Below are 13,098 nucleotides of genomic sequence, written 5' to 3'. Positions count from 1 at the left end.
CTGGCTCTGTCCCATTAGCACACAAACGAGCTCTTTGTTCTCCTGCCTCTAGGCAAACAGAACCCCTCCCTTGTCCCCATGTCCCCTCCCAGATACTCCCTTGTTTCTTTGCTCCCCATTCCCACAAGAATCTGAAAGAGTTTTCTGTGGTCCCTGCTTCCACTTCTTTCCTCTCATCCTTTTCCTAATACACTCTAATGGGCTCTTCTCTCGCCCTTCCTCCCGCCCCCTTAGAGCTTCTCTGACCTTGGACCCACAGGCGCCCCTCCTCCTGAAGATCCTCCCACCTCAGGGCTCCTTCTCTGGCTCCCTTGCAGGCTTCTCCTTCCCAGCCGACCTCTTTTGCTCTCTCCTTGGATGATGTCTGTTCTATTACTATGACTGTGTGGCAAACTATCCCCAAACTTAGTGGCCTAAAACAAGAACCGTTTTATTTATCTTGAGATTTTTGTGGGTCAGGGATTTGGGCAGGGCTTGGCTGGGTGACTCTTCTGCTCTATGTGGTGTTGATGGAGGTTACTTGGTGGTGTTCAGCCAGTGGATGGGCTGGACTATGGAGTCCACCATGGCTTCACTGGTGTTTGGCCCCTTGGTGGGAATGGCCGGAAGGTTGGTTCTAGCTGGGACTGTCATTCTGAGGAGCCACATGGGGCCTTTTCCATATGAAGGTCTCAGTGGGAAGTCAGACTTCCCACCTGGCAGTGGGCTCCATCAGAGCAAGAGTTCCAAGAGGCCTGGGTGGAAGCTGCCAGGCTTCTCATGATCTGGTCTCAGAAGTCACCAGTTGAGGACTTCCCCGGTGGCACAGTGGTTAAGAATCCGCCTGCCAATGCAGGGGACACAAGTTCGATCCCTGCTCTGGGAAGATCCCACATGCCATGGAGCAGCTAAGCCCGTGTGCCACAACTACTGAAGCCCGTGTGCTCTAAGCCCTGGGTGCTGCAGCTACTGAAGCCCGCGTGTCTAGAAGCCACCGCAATAAGCCCGGGCACCGCAATGAAGAGTAGCTCCTGCTTGCCGCAACTAGAAGAAAGCCCACGTGTAGCAACCCAACACACATAAAAAAAAGACCCAACACACATAAAAAAAAGACCCAACACACATAAAAAAAAGACCCAACACACATAAAAAAAAAGTCACCAGTTGAAATGTCACTAAGGGGGATCCAGATTCCAGAGGAGGGGATTAGACCCACCTGGGGTCTAGGGAGGAGTAGGAAAGAATTGGCAGCCACCTTTGACCCACCACAAGGTTGCAGAGTCCTGTGGATTCTAAAGCCCAAGTATTCTCATGTCCCCAGGTGCAGCCTTTTCTCCAGCAGACTCCAAACTTGAACATTCATCCTCCTTGACATCTCTCTTTAAGTGTTTCATAGGATCTCAAAAATTTTTGATTCTACCCCTACTTAGTTCTCCCCTGGTCTCTCCCAACTCAGTAACCATCACCACCATCTACCAGCCATTTGTCCAAAGTCTGGATCCTCCCCACGACCTCCTGTTCTCTCGCTCTCACACGGGGAAGCCTTCAGCATGTAGCGCTGGCTCCACCTCCCATACTCCTGGGTCCATCATCTCTCTTCAGACTGCAGGGGCCCACGGAGGAGTCTCGCTGCTTCTCTCTCACCCTGCAATCCGCCCCCGCACAACAGCAGAGTGATCTTTTTTATTTTTTAAAGATATTTTATTTATTTATTTATATTACTATTTCTATTTATTTTTGGCTGTGTTGGGTCATCATTGCTGCGCGTCGGCTTTCTCTAGTTGCAGCGAGCGGGGGTTACTCTTCGTTGCGGTGCACGGGCTTCGCATTGCTGTGGCTTCTCTTGTCACGGAGCATGGGCTCTAGGGGCGCAGGCTCAGTAGTTGTGGCTTGCAGGGCTCTAGAGCGCAGGATCAGTAGTTGTGGAGCACGGGCTTAGTTGTTCCGCGGCGTGTGGGATCTTCCTGGACCAGGGCTCGAACCCGTGTCCCCTGAATTGGCAGGTGGATTCTTAACCACTGCACCACCAGGGAAGTCCCCGGCAGACTGATCTTAAAATGCAGGTCAGATCACTCTCTCCCCACTCATAGACTTCAGTTTTTCCCATCACACCTCGAGTAAAATCCAAACTCCACTGAGACCTTAGGCCTTGGGTGACATAGGACTCTTCCCGGTCTCTTCCCTTCTCCCTGACACTGCCCTGGCTACTCTGGCCCCGCTGCCGGTCCTCTGGCAGCCAAGCTTGTTCCCATTCCTCCTTGTGCTCTTTGCACCCTCTGCTCACCTGCCTGGGACCCTGTGCCCCAGAACCTTGCCCAATCTCTCCTGCTTGTCATTCATTCAGATCTTGGCCACGAGTCTCCTTGATTAATCAACCTAAATTAGTTCCTTCAGGTCCACCACCTTCTCTCTCTATCACATATGCTGTTTTTCTTCTTTCTAAAAAATTCTTTTAAATTGAAGTATAGTTAATTTACAATGTTGTGTTACTTTCAAGAGTACAGCAACAGGATTGTTATACATATATATATATATATATATATATATATATATTCTTTTTCAGATTCTTTTCCATTATAAATTATTACAAGATATTGAATTTAGTTCCCTGTGCTATACAGTAGGACCTTGTTGTTTATTTTATATATAGTAGTGTGTATATGTTAATCCCAAACTCCTAGTTTATCCCCACCCCCTCCCCCATCCCTTTTGGTAACCATAGGTTTGTTTTCTATGTCTGTGAGTCTATTTCTGTTTTGTAAATAAGTTCATTTGTATCATTTTTTTTTTTTTAGATTCTACATATAAGTGACATCATATGATATTTGTCCTTCTCTGCCTGACTTACTTCACTTAGTATGATAATCTCTAGGTCCATCCATGTTGCTGCAAATGGCATTCTTTTTTTCCTTTTTATGGCTAACATTCCATTGTATATATGTACCATATCTTCTTTTTTTTTTGGTGGTACGCGGGCCTCTCACGGTTGTGGCCTCTCCTGTTGCGGAGCACAGGCTCCAGACGTGCAGGCTCAGCGGCCATGGCTCACGGGCCCAGCTGCTCCGCGGCATGTGGGATCTTCCCAGACCGGGGCACGAACCCGTGTCCCCTGCATCGGCAGGCGGACTCTCAACCACTGCGCCACCAGGGAAGCCCCCTTTCTGTTCTTAGGATAAGTCCCACTAAGGATATACAGTCAAAATCATGAGTTTTAAAGTCAGTTTCTTATTTTTCCATGCAGTTATGCCAGTAACTTGAAATATACTTTGATTCATGACTTTCTTTTTCTTTTAGGAAATACTTTGCATTTTCTTTTAAAAAATAATTATGTAAAGTACTTAATTAATTTTTATTGGAGTATAGTTGCTTCACAATGTTTTGTTGGAAAAATATGGAACGCTTCACGAATTTGCATGTCATCCTCGCGCAAGGGCCATGCTAATCTTCTCTGTATCATTCCAGTTTTAGTACATGTGCTGCTGAAGCGAGCACAGTGCCACGTCTTCCTTATCCATTCCTCTGTCGATGGACATTTACGTTGCTTCCACGTCTTGGCTATCGTGAATAGTGCCACTGTTTCCTTCTTACAGTACTTTTCGCTCTAAAACAATCTCGTTCCTTTGTTTACTGTCTATTCCTGAGTGGAGAGTCTGGGTCTTTAAAAATGTTGATGCTGATCCCCGGCCAGAATTAGCCTCTTTCTAACCTTGTCCACTCCTGTTTGGTCTTGGTTTTATTCCTTACCAGGACCCTCCTGTCCTCTGACCCCGCCAGCCCTCACATTTGCAGCCAGAGGGCTGTCACCCAAGCCACAAGTAGCCTGGCCCCCTCGCTGTCGCCCCTACTCCCTGGCTGTCCGTCCTGTGCCACTCCCTGTCCGCTCTGTCTCCCCCTTACAGAGCTGGGCCTCACACTGCCTGCCGTGCCTCAGCTAGAGGCTGTCTCTTCCCTGCCACCCAATCACTCCTGCCCTAAACACGTCCCCACCGCTCACCTCCTCAGAGGCCTTCAGCAACCACAGGGCGCCCTTTGGATGCAGCAGGAGTTGCCACTGTTGTGCTTGTGGTTAGGGGAAACCATGAGGCCGTTTTTGCATAAACAACCATTAAGCTAGAGCCACGCCAGCACACATAGAACAAAGTGATGGCAACAGAAAAACTTAAATGCAGCCTGACAGTGTGAATCGTGTTCATTTTCATCTGCTTGGTTTTATGCTTAAAAGTTACAACCTTTCAGGTGGCCATCCATGACAGGGTGTGTTTTCATTCAAGCCCTTTGACCAAAAGTTGAACAGAGCAGACAAATGTGGGAGACAGCTCCCAGGTTCAATTTAACTCATGTCTACTGAGCACCCACAATGTTCTCGATCTGTGCAAATGCAAAATATGTCTATTCCTGCCCCAGTGAGCTCTTCCCTTGTGCCTGGAATGCCTTGTTCCCTGTGAACCCGAGCTGGTTTCTTGCGATCACTGCCTTCTATTCCAAGAAGCCATTTCCTTAGTGAGGCGTCTTGAGACTTTTGGGGGCCAGGGAGATGAGAAGTTGCTGAGTCTGGCTAGACTGTGAGTGATCGTCCGTGGGAGGCCTCCTTGGAGTGCCACAGACTCCAGCCTGTTCCACATCTTGATCCATGGATGAAATGAAGCCCTGGTGGTAGACAGTTGGCGTGTTTACCTGAAGTGTCTGTCCTGGAATTGGGTAGAAAGGCCTGTCTGCCACCACTGGGAGCTTCCCGCAGCTCTCTTGTCCACCTGAAGCCTGGGTCCTCGTCCTCAGGCTTGGCATGGGCTCTGCCAGGGCCGCCTGGCCAATCACGGCGGGGATCTCTTACCCCAGGGACCAGTGCAGGCCCTTCCAGGTTAGGATGATTCCCTGTGTCCTTCAACAATGCCTTGGCTTTTTTTTTTTTAATTGAAGTATAGTTGATTTACAATGTTGTGTTAGTTTCAGGTGTACAGCAAAGTGACTCAGTGATGTATATATATATATATATATATGTATTCTTGTGTGTGTATATATATATATATGTATGCTTTTAGATTCTTTTCCATTATAGGTTATCACAAGATATTGAATATAGTTCCCTGTGCTATATAGTAGGTCCTTGTTGTTTATCTATTTTATATATAGTAGTGTGTATCTGTTCATCCCAAATTCCTAAGTTACCCCTCCCTCTCCCACCCTTTCCCCTTTGGTAACCGTAAGTTTGTTTTCTATGTCTACGAGTCTATTTATGTATTGTATGGAATCTAAAAGAATGATATAAATGTCTCAGCTTTTTTTTCTTTTTTTAAAGATTGATTTTTTTTTATTTAGGCTGTGCCATGTCTTAGCTGCAGCACGCGGGATCTTTGTTGCAGCATGCAGGACTTTTAGTTGTAGCATGCGGGCTTCTTAGTTGTGGCACGCAGCCTTCTTAGTTGCCGCATGCAACTCTTAGTTGCGGCATGCATGCGGGATCTAGTTCCCCAACCAGGAATTGAACCCGGGCCCCCTCCATTGGGAGCGTGGAGACTTACCCACTGGACCACCAGGGAAGTCCCCATGCCTTGGCTTTTTAACAACATGGAGAGCTGACACTTTTCAAGCATTTTCTATAGGTCAGATCCTGGTCTAAGCACTTTGTATATAATCTCATTGAATACTCACTATGATATTATTATTCCCATGTTACAGTTGTGGAAAGTGAGGTTCAGAGTGGCTTAAGTAAGTGACTAAGTTTATCCAGGGAGACAGAGGCGGTGCCAGGATTCCAATGCAGGCTGTGTCCTGCTTGCCAGCCCCCTATGCCTTCCTGTTTTTCTTTCTTCTCTGTCTGCCCTGCTCATCACCTCTTCAACAATCCTTTCTTGCGGGCTCAGATTCCTCTGAGACAGTTTAGAGCACGTGGGGGGTGGGAGTGGGACTAGGGCAGGAATGATAAGGCCACCTTGCAGCCAGAGAGCTTGAGGCCGAGGAAGGCCCTGGAGCATGGTGAGTGCCCAGCAGAGAACCACTGGCACATCTGCTCAGTTCAGCAGCCCCTGCGAGGGAGCAGGCCAGGCCCAGCTCCGGGTCCCAGCCTTCCACCTGGCGACTCGGGGCCTTAGAAGCAGCCCGTCGAGGGTTGGTTTCCCCTTGCTGGGCCTCCTGAGGCCCACTCTTCCTGCGGAGCAAGGAAATGCTTTCTGTGGGTGAAGTCACACCCACTCTCGCCACTCTGCTCTGCTTAGGAATGACTTCTTGAACACTTTGGAGGAAAGAAGTTGGTGTGTTGTATGAGGGGAGGGGAACTGGGCGAGAGGACGGGAGAACTGGTGACCGGTGACCAGCTGGGGCCTTGGGGGAGTGTGGGGACCAAGCAGGGGACTGAGCCTCTAGGTGCTGCCTGAGGGGTTGGGGCAGGGGCCCCACCTGCTGGGGAGGGCAGACACCGTCCCTCAGTGGAGGGGACTGCAGGGACTGGAGCAGCGACTGGGGCCTCCAAGGGGCCACGGGGCTGCCAGCTTCCTGGGGCAGGAAGTCCCAGCTGTGGCCAGAATCCCAAAGGGCTGAGACCAGCTCCAACCTGAGGAATGTGAGCAGTGGGGGAGTTTGGGAGGGGGCCCCTTTCCTGCCTCCTCACTTCTCTCTCTCTCTCTCTCTCTCTCTCTCTCTCTCTCTCTCTCTCTCTCTCTCTCTCTCTCTCTCTCTCTCTCTCTCTCTCTCTCTCTCTCGGGTGTGTGTGTGTGTGTGTGTGTGTGTGTGTGTCCTCTCTTCCACTTGCTCTGTTCCCTACCAGCGTCTATTCTTTGACCTCATGGTTTTTCTATTCCCTTTCTCTCTTTCCCTTCTTTCCCTCTTTCTCTCTCTGTAACCCCTCTCTCCTTCCCCCTCCCCTTTTCTCTTTCTCTCTCCCTCTCCCCCGTGCTCTCCTGTGGTCCCTGTAACTGTTTCCAGCTCCAAGGTAAATGGACTTGCTTGCAGGATGGCCAGACCTGGCCCATCGCCTAGCCACCCGTTGCCATGGTGTCTCAGATGCGGTGTCAGGCAGCAGCCTTGGCTGTCTGACAGGCAGGGCATGAAGGGCTCTGATGAAGAGAGAGGCTGGCCCTATTCTTCACAGATCCTGAAGGGCTCACCCCACTGCCAGGGGCTCGCATGGCGGGGGGTTCCCCGTGAATGTGGGTTCCATGCTGGATACTATCAGAGGGGCTTGCCCGAGGGACCAGTCACACTTGGGGTCAGACTGCCTGTGTGCAGACCCCTCCTGCCCCTTTCTGGGGTCTGCTGGACGTAGGGGGTGAGAGGTGGCAAACAGCTCCAAGGAAGGAAGCTGCAGGGAGGCAGCTGTCAGTGGTGGAGGGGCAGGGGTAGCTGGACATGCCTGCATCTGAGAGGGACCTATCTAGCTGTCCATGAGGTTTCCTCCCACTCCCCAAAGTTAAGGATTTAGAAAGTACGGTTTTCCGCTGACAGACAGCTTGCAGTTTCTGCACTGGTGGCGGCACCTCACTCCCTCACAGGCTGCTGGCCTTGAGTATCCAGTAGGACAAGTGCCTGGACCCTGGACTGTGCTGGGAGGAGCTCCTGATACCATCACTGTTTCCTGCAGAGGATGTGAGGGTCGATGGGGAGGAGAGCTTCCCTGAGGGCCTTGCCTGGCATGTGTGGGTAAGGAAGGGCCTGTGCCTGGCACTAATGCCTGGGATGCTGCAATAACTATCCTGCCTGTCAGACAAGAGAGAGGCAGTTACAGCAAAGCGCCCAAGCAGACTCAGCCCTTGAGGTAAACACACTTGGGTTCAAGTCCCAACTCTGCCCTTTACTGGCTGTGTGTGTGTGTGTGTGTGTGTGTGTGTGTGTGCATGGGTGTGGGTGTGTATGTGTGTACGCGCACACGCGCGTGCACCATACCCTTTCTGAGCCTCTGTTTTCCCATCTGTAAAATGGGAATAACAACAACATTTGACTATTAGGGCTGTGTGAGGATTGAAAGAGAAAAGGCACAGAAAATGCTTAGCACCACACCTGGAACATAGTAAATAATTAAACAAGGGAGCACGATTGTTTTCATTCTCACTTGCATACCTACCCTTTCAGTTTTATAAAGGAGGAAGCTGGGGCCAGAGACATTTAAAAACTTGCTCACGTCCCATCGGTCATAGTTCTGCAACACTCTGTGGGGACGGTGCCCAAACGATGCAGAGAAGCAGAGCTGAGGATGAGGCGACTTTGAATCCCAGTCCCACACAGCCAGTCCCTGCAGGTTCCGCCTCATTTTCAGGCCCCTGCTGCGCCCGCTCTGCGTGGCAGTGTCTCCCAGGTAACCCCTGTCTTGCTCTGTGTGGGGATCCACTCGGGCTGTCCTGTCCCCGTGGGCAGGCCCTTCGCAGACTCAAGAAGTGCTGGAATAAAAGGAGGGCTGAGCCACTGTGGCTTACACGGCACTTTCCATACATTTCCTCCCATCTCCACATTCTGGTTTCCAGGAGTGAGAAGGCTGCTGGGGGAAAGACAAGTCTGGTCCTGCCCAACTGCTTCGTCATCTCCAGCCTCCCTCACATCTGGCAGCACTTCACAGTTAGTCGGGTGCCCTCAGTTTCGGGATCTCCTTTAACCCTCACAAGTCTTGGATGGAGATGGGATGGGGATTGTCCTCACCTTCTCAATTACTTACTCAAGGTCTGCCCCACTTCAGGCCCTTTCACTTAAGACCTTGGACAGACGGCACCCACTGCCTCAGTTTCCCCGTTCATACCAGCAGGCAGTTGTACTCAATCTCTAAGCCCTTTTCAGTCTTGTGGTGAGGAGGCAAGAGCTACCTTGTAGATAGAAGCAGGAGGCCTGCACTTAAGCCCTGGCTCTGTGGTTTAGAGCTGCGGGACCTTGGACTTGGGACTTCTCTGGGTCCCCTGTGTACCTTGCCAATGATAACACCGCAAATGTTTCCTGTGTATCAGATGAGATGGGAATGGTTAAGCATTCAGGAAATGCCCTCCCTGCCCTCTCTGGCCCCTGGCTGGCTCTTCAGTGGGGCGGGAGGAATTCTCCAGATGACCCAGCTGAGGGCAGGTATCAGATTTCAGACAAGCTATTTTTACCCTCGGGGAGTGGCTGGAGGCAGGTGATGTTCAGACTCTCTGTTCTAGAATGGGGTGAAGGGGAGAAAAAAGACAGGGAGAAACAGGACTTCTTTGGTGGTCCAGTGGTTGACTCTGTGCATCCACTGCAGGGGGCACAGGTTCGATCCCTGGTCGGGGAACTAAGGTCCCACGTGCCTTGCGGCGTGGCCAAAAAAAGGAAAAAAAAAAAATAGAATGGGGTGAAGGGGCAGGGCCTCTAGTGGAGAACTTCTCCTGACCTCATGGCCTGTATTCTCCCTGCCTACATAGGGTGACATCAGAGGGAACTGGAGACCCTCTGAACAAACTCATTCATTTGGTCCACGGTGAGCCAGGCTCCGTGCTGGGCCCGGTGGACACCAGGTGTAGAGAGAGAGGGCTCCTACCTGGTGGATCTTCTCATCGATGTCCACCAAATACTCCCACAATTAAATGAATGTTGTCACAATGGAGAGCATTTAGACCAGAGGTTCATGGGGCCAGGAGCATGAGGATGGCGGGAGAGAGAATGGAGCTGAGGGATGAGAAGGCCTTACGGAGGTGGAGAGGAGAGGGAAGACTGCGCCAGGCAGAGGGGATGCCGTGAGAAGAGTCCAGAAGTGGGCAGTGGCCTGATGGGTATGAGGAACTGAGAGACGGCCAGTGTGGCTGGCGGTACGGGTGTGATCAAGACTGGAGGCGTGGCCGGCGATCTGCCGGGGGGCCTCGTGGGTCTTGTCAAGAAAGTCCTCCCATAAGCCAAACACTTTCATGGTTGAAAAGAGTCTTGGAGACTCTCTAGTTAAATGCTCCATTTGACAGATGAGGAAACTGAGGCACAGAAAGGTAAAATAACTCATCCAACGTCTCCTGGGAGTGATGAGCTGATACAAATTCCACTTATATTCAGTTTTATAGGAAGGCACTGAACTGGAAATGCCTCATGAAGCTCTACCTCCAAAGGAGGCAGGCTTAGCTCAGAATTTCAATCATGCCCCCAACCCCACTTCCCTTCTTTAACAGATTTAGGGTCAGGGGCAAGATGAGAAGGTTGGAGACTCTCCCATCCCCCTCTGTCCACACTGGGAGAGCACAAGAGTTGGCTGTCAGAAGGGGAGTGCCCACCGCCTGAGCAGCCTACCCCAGGCTGTGGGCTCTGGGTGGGGACTCAGGGCACTGGCCTCTGTTCTCTCCAACGTCACTGACCGGCTGTATGACGTGGGGAAGTTTACGTCCCCTCTCTGAGTTTCGGATGGAAGAATTTCTTCCATCTTCTCCATCTCTGAGGCCTATGGAAGTGCTATAGAGATATAAATGTGGGCTTTGGCTGGCAGGTCTGGGATTGTTTGTGGGTTTTCTTGGGTCGTGCTGTGTGGCTTGCAGAATCTCAGTTCCCTGACCAGGGATTGAACCCGGGTGACGGCAGTGAAAGCCCAGAATCCTAACCACGAGGCCACCAGGGAACTGCCCTGGGATTGTCTTAGACTCTGTCACTTCTCAGGTGTTTAGAAGCAATGTACTAGCTCTCAGCCTTGGTTTCCTCATCAGTAAAATGGGTAGAATAACAGTGCGTTGTAGGATAGATATGAGAGTTACTGAAATAATACATATGGAAGCTTCTAGCATAGAACTTGGTACATAGTAGGTTTCAATAAGTGCTAACCAAATGAATGGCATAGAGGAGGTGCTTAGTAAAAAATAATGGTTTAATTCTCTACCTTCCTCACCCCCAAATCTTGAAAAATGTCAAGTGCCAACACACCCTGTAGCTAGAAGTAGAATGAGGATGTGTGCCTAGGGTGCTGGAGACCATTATTTATCTTCTAGAATGAAGGTATGATCTGATATGTATGACTATCAAAAGCCTATGGAACAGGCCACCGACGTCCTCCCAGTCCTCTAGCTGGTGTCACGGCCGAGTGCATCCACTACTGTCCTTTATAGCCTTGTCTACTGGGAATCTCAAGGCCAACTGCAGTTCTTTATGGCAGCATCTTTGTGCACCTGGATTCCTAACATAATTGCTCCTCCCTTATTTTGTTCCTTAGCTCTGTTTGCATCATGGAGCCCTGTGTGTGTGCAGTCTGTGTGCATGCGCAGGCTACCTCAGAGCCTTTTCTGGGAAGAAGACGGAATAGACTTGAAGGGGTGTTTAGGAGGTTGACAGATGCTCCTGCCTTGCTGGTGAGAAAACCACTGGGAAGCGGCTGGTCGCTCTGAGAGCCTGGAGCCACCTTTGTGGGGACAGGGCACCAGCTGAGGCAGCTCCCTCACGCTGCAGGAGTGCCTGGTTTTCATGAGGCCTGGCTGGCGGTGGGCCAAGGCACTTCTCCCTGCTGCCTGCCTGCCTTCCAGTCCCCACCCCCTGGGGAGAGGCCAGGCGGGACAGTGGGGCGGGGCAGGGCCGTGCGGGGTCTTGCACCCTGCACTTGAATCCCTGCTCCACTATTGCTGGCTTTCTGAGGTCTCACAGAACCTCTCAAACCGGCTACCGGTCTTGCCTCCTCATGGGGTTGCCGTGAGCCTGTGGTGAACTCATACATGAGAAAGTACTATGTAGACAGTCTGGTTTGAGCTCTCTTTAGGTGTCTCCCAGCTATATTTCTGTAGGAAGCCCAAACTCAGTTTATAATGCTAACCTAAGTGCTCAATAAATGTTAGCCACGTGGCAGGCGTGTGCTAGGAGCTTTGAACGCTTGATCTTGTTTAACTTCATCCCCATGATGACCCTGGATGTAGGTATTATAATCCCATTTTTACAGTTGAGGGAACTGTAGGTAGTCCACAGAGGTAGGCTGAGCAGCCTGCCTGAAGTCACACAAGTTAGTTGTGGAACCGGTCTTGGGTCCAGGCCAGGCTGATGCCCAAGAGCAGCCCCGTGTCATGGTGGGTGAGCTGAGCGGTCACCCAGGCCAGCTTCTCCCCTCCAGGGTAGGTGGGCCTCCTCTGCTCTAGGCCTGCTCTTTGAGATGATTCTTTTTTTTTTTTGGTTGCTTTGGGTCTTTGTCTCTGTGTGTGGACCTTCTCTAGTTGTAGTGAGCAGGGCCTACTCTTTGTTGTGGTGCGTGGGCTTCTCATTGCGGTGGCTTCTCTTGTTGTGGAGCACAGGCTCTAGGTGTGCGGGCTTCTGTAGTTGCAGCACGCGGGCTCAGTAGTTGTGGCACGCAGGCCTTAGAGTGTGCGGGCTTCAGTAGTTGCAGTGTGTGGGCTCAATAGTTGTGGCTCACGGGCTCTAGAGCGCAGGCTCGGTACTTGTGACGCACGGGCTTAGTTGCTCCGCGGCATGTGGGATCTTCCCGGACCAGGGCTCGAACCCGTGTCCCCTGCACTGGCAGGCGGATTCTTAACCACTGCGCCACCAGGGAAGTCCTTCAAGATGGTTCTTGAAGGCACTAAGATGTCTCTGCTGGCTGGTCTCTACGTTTTCCCACTAATCATTGTAGGCCGCGCCCTTCTCCAGGGGTCTTCCGTGGTTTCTGGGGACTCCTTGGCCCCTCCCTCTGTCTGCACCCAAACAGGTACCTAGTACTTTCCCCACCTGCTTCCCTTTGCCCCGGCCACTCCCGTCACTGGAGTCCCTGCTGTTCCTGCGTCTCCTTTCTGCTGTTCTGCAGTCCTCCCTGTACCTCAGATGGTCCTCGTCATCAAGTCTCAGCTCCTAGGCCGCCCTTGTCATCACCCTTTTCCTCTCCCATAGGTGTTTATTCGGCACCTGCTCTGTGCCAGGCCTGACTCCATCCCTGTCCTGTGGGAATGCCTGTCTGCTGGGGCAGGCGGCTCTGAATCAGTGACTGCACAGCTCGGTCAGTGCCGTGTGGAGACAGTAAGGCTGTGGGGGCCAGGGAGGCCCTAGCTCTCCCTGGGGAAAAGGCAGGGGGAGGTGCTGAAGAGGGAGGAGGAGGAAGCAGTCACTCGGCAGGTAGCTCAGGTGAAGGGATCCTAGGCAGAGGCAGTGCCCATGTGGCAGAGGAACGGAGGTGGGGTGAGAGCGTGCTCTGGGGAACCGAGCGTGGTCTGGAGCTGGGAGAGCAGCTGCAGGGACAGTGGCAGCAGCTAC

At 51.6% G+C, this 13,098-nt stretch overlaps 1 protein-coding gene and 1 non-coding gene across 3 annotated transcripts in view; one reads left to right on the top strand and one right to left on the bottom strand.

The window, feature by feature from the left end:
- The window catches only part of ACOT11 (acyl-CoA thioesterase 11), a 55,984-nt gene that overhangs the window by 13,358 nt on the left and 29,528 nt on the right, over nucleotides 1-13,098 (top strand). The window lies entirely within an intron of this gene.
- LOC117309671 (U6 spliceosomal RNA) lies at nucleotides 3,365-3,471 on the bottom strand. The gene has a single exon (XR_004523981.1). It is a non-coding gene; the product is annotated as a U6 spliceosomal RNA (small nuclear RNA).

Source organism: Tursiops truncatus, chromosome 1 (assembly GCF_011762595.2).
Source record: "Tursiops truncatus isolate mTurTru1 chromosome 1, mTurTru1.mat.Y, whole genome shotgun sequence".
NCBI lineage: Eukaryota > Metazoa > Chordata > Mammalia > Artiodactyla > Delphinidae > Tursiops > Tursiops truncatus.
The sequence above is the reverse complement of the archived record's forward strand: the minus strand, read 5'-3'. Positions and strand labels throughout refer to the sequence as shown.